Consider the following 10680-nt stretch of genomic DNA (forward strand, 5'->3'; position numbering starts at 1 on the left):
GCCCCACTAGAGGCACAGCTGTGGTCCACACATACATCGGCCCCGACCCGGAGTCCGATAGCAATTCTGAGTGTTTGGCTCGATGAAAGTGCCGTTGTTGGGTGATGGATAGGCGTGCAGCCATAAAATTAGTAAAATAAAATAATGTATTTACCAATAAACTATGGTATACATATTTACCAGGGGCCCCCGCACTAGGTGAGACCTGGGCTATAACCGCGAAAATCGAAGTTCGCAAATTGCGGGCATTTTTCTCTGTCACTCTAATTACACCTTTAATGGAGTAAAAGAGAAAAATCCCCGCAATTTGCGAATTACGGTTTTCGCGGTAGCCCCTCTGTATCGCGGGGAACCATTTAAGGCAGGGGCCTTAAATGGCCTAAGGGGCCCAGAATGACCCACGCTGGCCCATTGTGTACAGGGGTACACAATGGGCCAGCGTGGGCCATTCTGGGGGCCGCATTTATGCGTTAAAGGGAGCAAGTGATATTGCTATCTCATTCTACCGCATGGCTGCGTCCCTTGGACTGGCCGGCGCTGGCCCATTGCGTACAGGGGCCTTTAGATTTGTACAGTATCTGGATTTAGTTACTTAATAGGTATAGCATGCAAGTTACAAAATTACTAAAAATGACACTTAAATATTTGCGTACATTATAAAATATTACTTAGTATAGCTTCTAGCTGTTTCCACGTAGTTAAGTGATTGAAGAAGAGTGTAGGTAAGCTTTTTGGCCTCAATAACTGATCTGTCTTTGATTTGAGATAACAATGCTTTAGCATGGCACTGTAGGTTGAAGCCTTAAGGTGGTCCCCAAATCGTTTACCGAAGGCGGAGAAGACTTCTGGAACAGGTAGGTTAAAGATTCGGTTTTTGAGAAGCGAGACGTAACAAGTCATGAGTGTAGACGATTTGTGTGTAAGCAAAACGATACTGTGCAAAAATAACTGCCGAACAGTCAGGCCCATAGCTTCAGCGTAGAGTTCAGAAGTTGGAAATCGAAAGGGTCATTGTCCAGACTCTGGTCACAGCTAGGAGCCTTGCGTGGTCCCTTCCCGACGAAGTGTCAATTGGGGATTTTAGAACGGCAGTGGGGGCTAAGTTGTCCCAGGCCCTTATTGCCTCTCGGGTCTAGGTGGCACATCTGGCAGTTTAGCTAGCCAGGCTTTCTTGGCCTCATCCAAGCACGCGACCTCGCAGTTTGTTATTTTAAGGATTTTACCTGCGAGATCAGACGTGCTATGGATTGAGGACAAGAATGCCGGCAGAGCAATACTCGATATTTTGCGTGTTCCTAAACCGCCAAACCTAATGGGCAAAGAATCTTGGGTCCAAGCCGGTTCATTAAAACGGACATTCAAAATCGATTCCAGTTGTGACTTAAGGAGACTATCGATAGGTTGGACTAAACTAGCGACTTTCCAGATAGCGCAGCAACGGAGCAAGTACGAAAATTTGGGAACCAACAACAACATTTTAAAATAAATAAGGCCGAATGGCTACTAATTTTGACTAAACGATCTGAATCTGATCTAAACTCGAAAAACTTTGAAGTACCTGGGCTGCTAAAGAGGGTTCTACGTTTTCGGAAATGTACAATTCACATTTGTCGAAGTTAAGTTTCAGGTCAATGGCGCTAAATTTCTGTATAACTACACACACACCTCAGGGCCCTCCTCCTACTAGATGGTGTGCTCAAATTACGGCACCTATGCTATTAAAACTGCACGAGGCCATGCGCTTGGCGGAGAACAGAACCCTATGGAGGAGCCTGGTCTTCAACAGAAGGATATGATGTCACGATCCTCAGTATTGAGGGACCGACTGAAGAAGAGGGATAAGTCTGCCAGAACCGTATGTGAGTCTCCGCTGATGGTGCCGTCGTCCAGGTACCAAACATGCAGTATGAACGTGAGACTATGAATAGCTGAATTAATAGCCAGACTTAATATATGGTATATATATATATATATATGTATATATATATATATACATATATTTTGTTCTTATTGCACAATTTGAATACTGAATGTACAAATATGCTGTACCTATGTTTTTAAACACTGAACTGTACAAAATATATTCTGGTAGAATTTACAAACGGATACACTGTACTCGTTACAAAATCTAACATGTTTGTCTAAAGATTTTTCAAAAACTAATCTTAGAATTAATATATCTAAATAGGATAAGGTAAACACAAATATAACTGTAAAAAGGAAGTAGGAACTAACTGAATTACCGTCACACACTCAACTCAACAGTCGAAATTATATATACCTAGGTCTATTATATACTTTAAGCCGTATCAGCTGTGGGCTGTGTGTGATAGTGTGTGTGTTAATTATTACGCTATGAGCTGATCCTCATTAACCCCTGACGCAGAATGGCTACAGAATCACAATCTCCAAGTTAATACGCATAAAATAAAACTCATTCAGTTAAGACCCTACCAAAACGAACCCATAGATCTAACTTTAACCAAAATAATAAGTTTATGGCAAAAAAAATATTTTTGGTACAAGCTTTTATCGCTGACTGTACTTTTATTCCACGGGCAACTAATACGAGTACTCATCGAGACAATTCTATAAACCCCAAACACAATTAGGTTTCGTTGTTTTATCACAGAGTTCCTATGGCCACCTCCTGTCTCGCGTCTCGCCTTACTTATGTATACAAATTTCCAGCTTCATTGGAAGTCGGGAAGTGGGTCAAATTTAACTTGCAAGATTTGACCCGTACAAACATAGTTACATAGTCTGTACTAAATATGGTGTGCATTGATACCATCAATGAAAATAGAGTGTATAGATAGATGCGGATTGTCAAAGTAAATTATGTAGCCACTGTAAATTTACTGCCAATATCTTACGACAGAAAATTAAAACTGTTAGAACGCCATTTGACTTTGATCCATAAGGCTGATTAAGACGGCGCGCGAAGCGTATATGCGATTTTAGCTACATTGCGGACTGTTGGTTAAGTCCAATTCAACCGACCGATCGAAAACCGCAATGTAATGGAACTCGCATGCGAGTTCTCGCATCGACTAAATGAGCCCTTTTATTCTTTCACTGATATGTGTAAATTTGTTAAATATTGAAATTAACGCCATCTACTCGACTGTAGGCCAAAGGTTATGGCGCCATCGCTCGAAAAGATTACACCATACCTTTGGCCTACTCTCGAGTAGATGGTGTTAATATTAATATTTAACAAGTTTACACATATCAAATACTATTACTTATTCTGTGATATCAGTGAAAGAATAATGATCAAAGTCAAATGGCGTTCTAACAGGTTTAATCTTCTGTCGAAAGATGGCAGTAAATGTAGGTACTGTAGCTACATAATTTACCATGACAGTAACTCTCTATTTAAAATTCTCTTTGATACCATGTTTCAAAGATGGATTTAAAAACAATTTATCTGGTTAAAGTCCTAAGCTACCTATTAGGCAGACTCTTAATAAAGTAAACTCGATTTCACTTTCATGAGCTTCTTCAGGAATTCTTTCTTCGTTGTATTGTAATCTGTAACAAGTAAAATTAATTTAAATTAAACTCCGTAGAAATCTTTGGTCTCTTAAATGCATTCGTACAATGCAAACATAAGTACATCCGCGGAAAAATTAAAAGATGTATCTTATACCTTCTACCAAGTGGATGAAATTAGGCTTGTTTTAAGCAATGGTATGTATGCAGGCAGAGATTAAAAAGTATTATTTGGTACTATTCCGCCGTATACATCCTTTAAAACGAAGATGAGATAATAATTTAATATACTGTGCGTAAATATTAACCAATAACTTTGGAATTAATGTTTCAAACTGCTGAGAGATAAACATATTTTTTTAATACGAGTAACAATACCATATTCACTTACCTAGTCTTTTGATTTGCTCGCTGCGTTTTTCGATTATCAGAAGCAAGAACTAGAGCAGCGGTCGGCAACCTTTTAGCAGCCAAGGGCCACATAGTAGTTAAGGAAGTTGACGCGGGCCGCACTTTTGTTAATATGTGTGACTTTAATCAGACATTGTTGTTTGACAATATTACATACAAAATAGCCAGGGGGGCTCGCGGGCCGCGAGTGAGAGGTTCGCGGGCCGCATGCGGCCCGCGGGCCGCTTGTTACCGACCGCTGAACTAGAGTATCCCTAGATCCGCCAGGTTGTTTGTCAGCAAAGCGGGGGCGTTTCGCTGGTATTGCCGCTGAAATCAAATAATCCGCATAATTATAGAGGTACTCGCTGCTCGCCTCTTTATTAGTAGTATTAGTACCTACCTACTTAAAAATGGAGACCTATAATCTCTAGAAACCACGGACCGGAAGACGCAGCGTGGGAAGGCCCTCTACAAGATGGAGTTGTATGGGGTCGGCGCGTGACCGGCCGCTGTGGAGATCGTTGAGGGAGTTCTTTGGCCATCAGTGGACGTCTTTCGGCTGATATGATGGTTATGATGATGATGAAGCTTTCGGAAACCCGTCGCGCGAGTTACTAAAAATACGTAAATGCTCTACCCATCCATGCAGTATCATACCATGACCGTGCTGTCGTGAACGTATCAAGCATGGAATGTAAGTTAGTGATAAATAAGAGCTCGTCAACATAGGTAGAGTTTTTTTGATACTCCTACAGTCAGCAGCAGATGTTGCTAAGCGGACGAGGTGTTCAAAATTACCTTGATACCATCTTGATACGCACTTATTCTCTTAACAATAAAAGTCGCGTTAAGATCATTTTGAACACCTGGCCCTTATAGTAAATAACCTTATAATCGGTCAAGTCCTATAAATTAAATACCTTTGTACTTAAATTACATACTTCACTGCAGGCTTCACTTATACGGACTCTACTTGTCTGGTCTAATGTATGGTTTTGAACCATAACCATTTCTTGTTCGGTGGACAAGTCGCATGCTCAATAGGCAATAGCATTAATTGAGCAAATAACATTTTTTTTTTCTCAATTCTACGCTTACCTTTATCCGGTCGAATGCTTATTCCAGATTTCAGACAAGCTTGGCCTGTACTCGTAGATGCAGTAGCTGAAGTTTGTGCTGGAACATTTCACACGTTAAAATAAGTTTTAAAAATAAATTACAAACATAAAACATTAATAGTTAGTACCTTCACTTATTTTTATTTGTCAGTCGTAGTTAGCTGTTAACCAAGCAGGTAAGACTTAGACCGTTTAAATACCTTACTTTGAACTTCTTATCTGTTTTATACCGATCTATGTTTTACCTAGTAATAGCTGATACTAATGACCTGCTTGAAGACATGGATATCGGCGTCCGCGTGAGAGCAAATCTCGCATACTACCGAATACCTAGTAGGTAAAGAATCCTCAAGTAAACTATTAAAGAGCATGCGAAGACCATCTCCGTATAAATCCTTAAGCGGACGCACACATTTAACCGGTTTCGATGAAACTTGCATGGGGTATGAACTTTAAGATGTTTTGCCCCGTTTCTTAATTCCCAATGATACCACACTCGTAGTTCGTACCTATCAATAAGCGAGATTATCATACTAATACGTACACGTACATTAGAACGTTATTGATAAACCGGTTTTGATAAAACTTTCACTGAATAACCTACTAAGTTGAGATAAATGTACCTATGCCAAAATTATTTAATAGAAAAAAACCGACTTCTCAAAACAGTCTGAAATGCCATATATGAATGACGACTGGTCTGGCCTAGTGGGTAGTGACCCTGCATATGAAGCCGATGGTCTCGGGTTCGAATCCTGGTAAGGGCATTTATTTGTATGATGATACAGATATTTGTTCCTGAGTCATGGTTGTTTTCTATGTATTTAAGTATTTATATATTATTTATATCGTTGTCTGAGTACCCACAACACAAGCTTTCTTGAGCTTACCGTGGGGCTTATTCAATTTGTGTAAAAATGTCCTATATATTTTTTTTTTATATATGTAAATTATTGGCTGGCATTTAACTGATCACAGTGATCACCATATATAGTAATCCACTTCGTCACCTTTTCCTAGTAGCATTTCGTTTCTGTAAGGGTCGCAGTTCTTACCTAACCTAATATTAACCTTACCCACTTTTATACTCGTAGTAGCATTTCGTTTCTCTAAGAAGCGCTAGTGGCCTAGCGGTAAGAGCGTGCGACTTGCAATCCGAAGGTTCGCGGGTTCAAACTCGGCTCGTACCTACCAATGAGTTTTTCGGAACTTATGTACGAAATATCATTTGATATTTACCAGTCGCTTTTAGATGAAGGAAAAAATCGTGAGGAATCCGAACTAATCCCAATAAGGCCTCGTTTATCCTCTGAGTTGGAAGATCAAATGGCAGTCGCTTTCGTAAAAACTAGTGCCTACGCCAATTCTTGGGATTAGTTGCCAAGCGGTCCCCAGGCTCCCATGAGCCGTGGCAAAATTCCGGGACAACGCGAGGAAGATGATGATGATGATAATGATGATTTCGTTTCTCTAAGGGTCACAGTTTTATCCTACCTAACCTAACCCACAAAATCGAAATCGCCAAATGTGTACTATGCGTCGTTCAAGAGTTCTGTTCTGATAATCATCAGCAGTTCCACTTCATCAAATGTGACAGTTTTTAATGTAAATGCTTGATTTTCTGATTAAAATACATAAATCTCTGTACGTATGCCTTTAAAATTTGAGGAGTTCTCTCGATTCCTCATGGATCCCATGTTCAGAACTCGAGCTTGACATAAATGTGGCTTAAAAACGTGAGCTATGCGTGGTTGAAGAGTTCCGTTCTTGGCCATCATCAGCAGTTCTACTTCATCAATTGTCACTTTTTTCAATGTAAATGCTTGATTTGTTGATAAAAACACAAAAATCACTATATGTATGCCTTTAATTAAAGATTTGAGGAGTTCCCTCGATTCCTCATGGATCCCATCATCAGTAGGTACCTACTCGAGCTTAACAAAAATGTGGCTTAAAACCTTAACTTGCTTAATAGTAATTTTGAAGACCTATCGAATGATGTGCTTATGTTGATATTTCTCAAGAAAAAAACAATTTTAGTTTCATACGACGACGACCGGTCTAGCCTAGTAAGTAGTGACCCTGCCTGTGAAACCGACCGGATCCCGGTAAGGGCATTGTATGATGAACACAAATATTTGTTCCTGAGTCATGGTTGTTTTCTATGTAGGTATATAAGTATGTATTTATCTGTATAAGTATGTAATGTATATCGTCGCCTAGCACCCATAGTACAAGCTTTGCTTAGTTTTGGGCTAGGTTGATCTGTGTAAGATGTCCCCTAATATTTATTATTTATTTATTTACCTACCCATGGAGTGTATTTTAAACTACGTACCGAAGCGTAAAGTACCTCAACACCACTTAATTAACGTCCATTAATGGACGGCTGGCAGTCCTCAAGTATGAGTTTCTCCACAAACTTCCAACCTCGCACAGACAAACTGTCGAATGAACTGCCGCGTGCGGTATTTCCGGACCGTTTCGACCTTCAAACCTTCAAGAAAAGAGGCCAGCATCGAAATTAGGAAATTACAACCCCTACGGTGATGCGACTGTAATGTAATAATAAAATACCCTTATACTTATCTTATAGTTTTGGAGTAAAATTACTGTATAAGTGTTTCTTTTTTTGCTTTTTTGACTACGGAACCCTAAAAACGTTCACAAATCGGACTATCGGTTTCGAAGAGAAACGTGGATAAACTACTTGAGATCTGTGTGAAAACTAAAATACTTTTACCTAAAAGCAAAACTAGCATAATTACCATTTTCACTGTTTGATGTTGACAGAGGTACTCTGGCATGTGTAGATCTGATCTGAATCTGGTTTGCAGCTGAAATTTAAATTATTGTAAAAGAAATAAGGTAGAAGTACTAGTGCTTGACGCTGCACTAGTATTCGACATGGGCACTTTATGTCAAAGTAATATAGGTTAAATTTGAACAGCGAAGATTTTTCTGTATTCAAATTTAATCCTTGTCACTTTGACATAAAGTGCCCATGTCGAATACTAGTGCAGCGTCGAGCACTAGTACTTCTACCTTAAGTTAACATTTTTAGATTAAGTACTATTAGGTAACTCCATACGCCGTGCACCGCAATAACGCGGTTGGGAGCGGCAATTTATCTAGAAAAAAAAAAAGATCTTCATGGACTTTCCATGTGCGACGGTAATCGCTTATTTACAGGTGATTCGTGTCCTCGTTTGCCTCCTATATAACTTATATAGAAAAGCCTATGTTTATTTTAATATCCTTATATCTTATAGTTCTTGAGTAAAATGGCTGTGATCTACGGACGGACGGACGGGCGGACTGACCGACGGACATGACGAAACTATAACGGTTTCATTTTTGCCATTTTGGCTACGGACGGAACCCTGAAAACGATCACAATTCGGACTAACCAATTCGAAGAGAAACGTGGGTAAACTGAGGGCCTCTCGCGAAACACGTTCGCCGTGTTACTTCTCTATCGCACATACGTACGAATTTACAAGTGCGACAGAGAGGCAACACGTCGAACGTGGTTCGCGGTAGGCCCTCTGAAGTCTGTGTGAAAATACTTTTAAAGATAACTAGCATAATTACCATTTACCTACACTGTTCGATGTCGATGGTCTGGCATGTAAAGGTTTGCAGCTGAAATTTAAAATTCTGGTGAAAAATTATTTTAATATTTTTAACATAAGGACATGATGTCACGATCCTCAGCATTGAGGGAACGACTGATGATGATGATGATGATGGTGAGATGATCTATTTTTTATGGGTAATCAAATATACCTACTGTTACTGTCTGTCTTTCGGGGCTCCCTGAGGATGGGGGCCCTGGGCACGAGCCCTTATGGGAAAGACGTACTGACTTATATATTAAACCACTTATTCATAAAACTTAGCATCTACCTTTGTTAAATTTGTCGTTAGTTTCTAACAAACACAAATGACAAAATGACGGATAAAGATAATCGATTATCAAGGGCTTAAAAGCATTTATGAATAATGTCATAAGAATACTGTTGTTGAAATTGAAATAAGTACCTTCAATTCAATCTCTCATAGCATCTAGCATACTTAGTACAGTTAGTACCTATTGATTGAAGTTTCTTGTTAGATGGACATTGTTTCCATCAAAAAATAGGTAGGTAACACTAATAAGTAATTACAAATAATGAAATAGCTGTAAGTACCTACTCTGGACTGGAATAACCGTGATGTGCACAAAAACAGGCCAATTCGAACATACACTGAAATCAGAATAATAATTTATTTTAATCATCATCATGCATTCATTGTTAAATTTAGTCATCATGCGTCTTGCCCGCACCAATACATGTACGGAAAAGTACGATATTTGAATGACATTAGTTAGATGTCATTATGATCCAACCTCACAAACACCCAATTATATGACAAATTGTTTACAGTACCTATATTAGGTACTCAGTAAAATTCCTCCTCCTTAGAAGGTAGGTAGTGTATGCCGTTTATACATGTTTTAGGGTTCCGTACCCAAAGGGTAAAAGCGGGACCCTAATATTACTAAGACTCCGCTGTCCGTCCGTCTGTCTGTCTGTCTATCACCAGGCTGTAACTCATGAACCGTGATAGCTAGACAGTTGAAATTTTCAAAGATGATGTATTTCTGTTGTCGCTATAACAAGGAATACTAAAAACAAAATAAAATAAATATTTAGTGGGGCTCCCATATAACAAACGTGATTATTTTGCCGTTTTTTGCATATGGGCACGGAACCCTTCGTGCGCGAGTCCGACTTGCACTTGGCCGGTTTTTTAAATTATAATATTAGGTCTTGGTTCAAAGTTTGTTTGGGGTTAGCTGGATGAAGGGATATCTTCATCTTTATAATTTAAAATGTATCTGTTGCTGTGCTGGACTGTTTTAAACTTACCTACGATAAAATGTTTATTACTTACCTAATCACTTAGTGCCACTTGCACCATACCACTAACCCGGGGTTAACCGGTTAAACCATTAACATAGTGTCAAATTGTACTGGTAACCATGGTTACTCTAGGTTGAATCAGTTAACCCCGGGTTAGTGAATGGTGCAAGTGGCCCTTAGTGGGCTACAACTAAAGGGGCCCACCCACTATCAGTCCGCCGGACGATATCTGCCTGTCAGTTAGAACAAAAATTTGACAGTTCCGAACAACTGACAGGCCGCTATCGTCCGGCGGACTGATAGTGGGTGGGCCCCTTAAGGCTAATTACTAATTATGGCTAATAGAAAGTTACCTTGTCTACTTGCAGCATGTTGAGGAAATTCTCATAATAATTGGTATTCCGACAGTGGAGGTGCGGAAAGATTTAACTTTGGATAGGCTCTTTTTAGGGTTTTGTAGTCACCTAGAAACCCTTATAGTTTCGCCATGTCTGTCTGTCCGAGGCTTTGCTCCGTGATCGTTAGTGTTAGAAAGCTGCAATTTGGCATGGGTACATATATATATCATGCATTGCGGCAGCGATAAGTTAAAAACTATAAAAAAAATTTTTTGTTCCAATAGCGTGGGGTACCGTTGGATAGGTCTTTCAAAACGAATAAGGAGACCCTTTTTTGATATAGTAAATTTTTCGGAAATAATCGCTCCAAAAGAAAAAAAATATGTGTCCAAAAAGTATGACAAAAATCGTGAAACAAAAGCT

The 10680-nt window shown here is 39.4% G+C and overlaps 1 protein-coding gene and 1 long non-coding RNA gene across 2 annotated transcripts in view; one reads left to right on the forward strand and one right to left on the reverse strand.

The window, feature by feature from the left end:
* Positions 1–10680, forward strand: part of LOC134800724 (trafficking protein particle complex subunit 12) — a 165062-nt gene that overhangs the window by 82797 nt on the left and 71585 nt on the right. The window lies entirely within an intron of this gene.
* On the reverse strand, positions 4103–7847 carry LOC134800876 (uncharacterized). The gene is made up of 3 exons (XR_010145580.1): positions 7778–7847; positions 4990–5067; positions 4103–4218 (listed from the first exon to the last, which is right to left on the reverse strand). It is a non-coding gene; the product is annotated as an uncharacterized LOC134800876 (long non-coding RNA).

The sequence above is a fragment of the Cydia splendana genome, chromosome 20 (assembly GCF_910591565.1).
Source record: "Cydia splendana chromosome 20, ilCydSple1.2, whole genome shotgun sequence".
NCBI lineage: Eukaryota > Metazoa > Arthropoda > Insecta > Lepidoptera > Tortricidae > Cydia > Cydia splendana.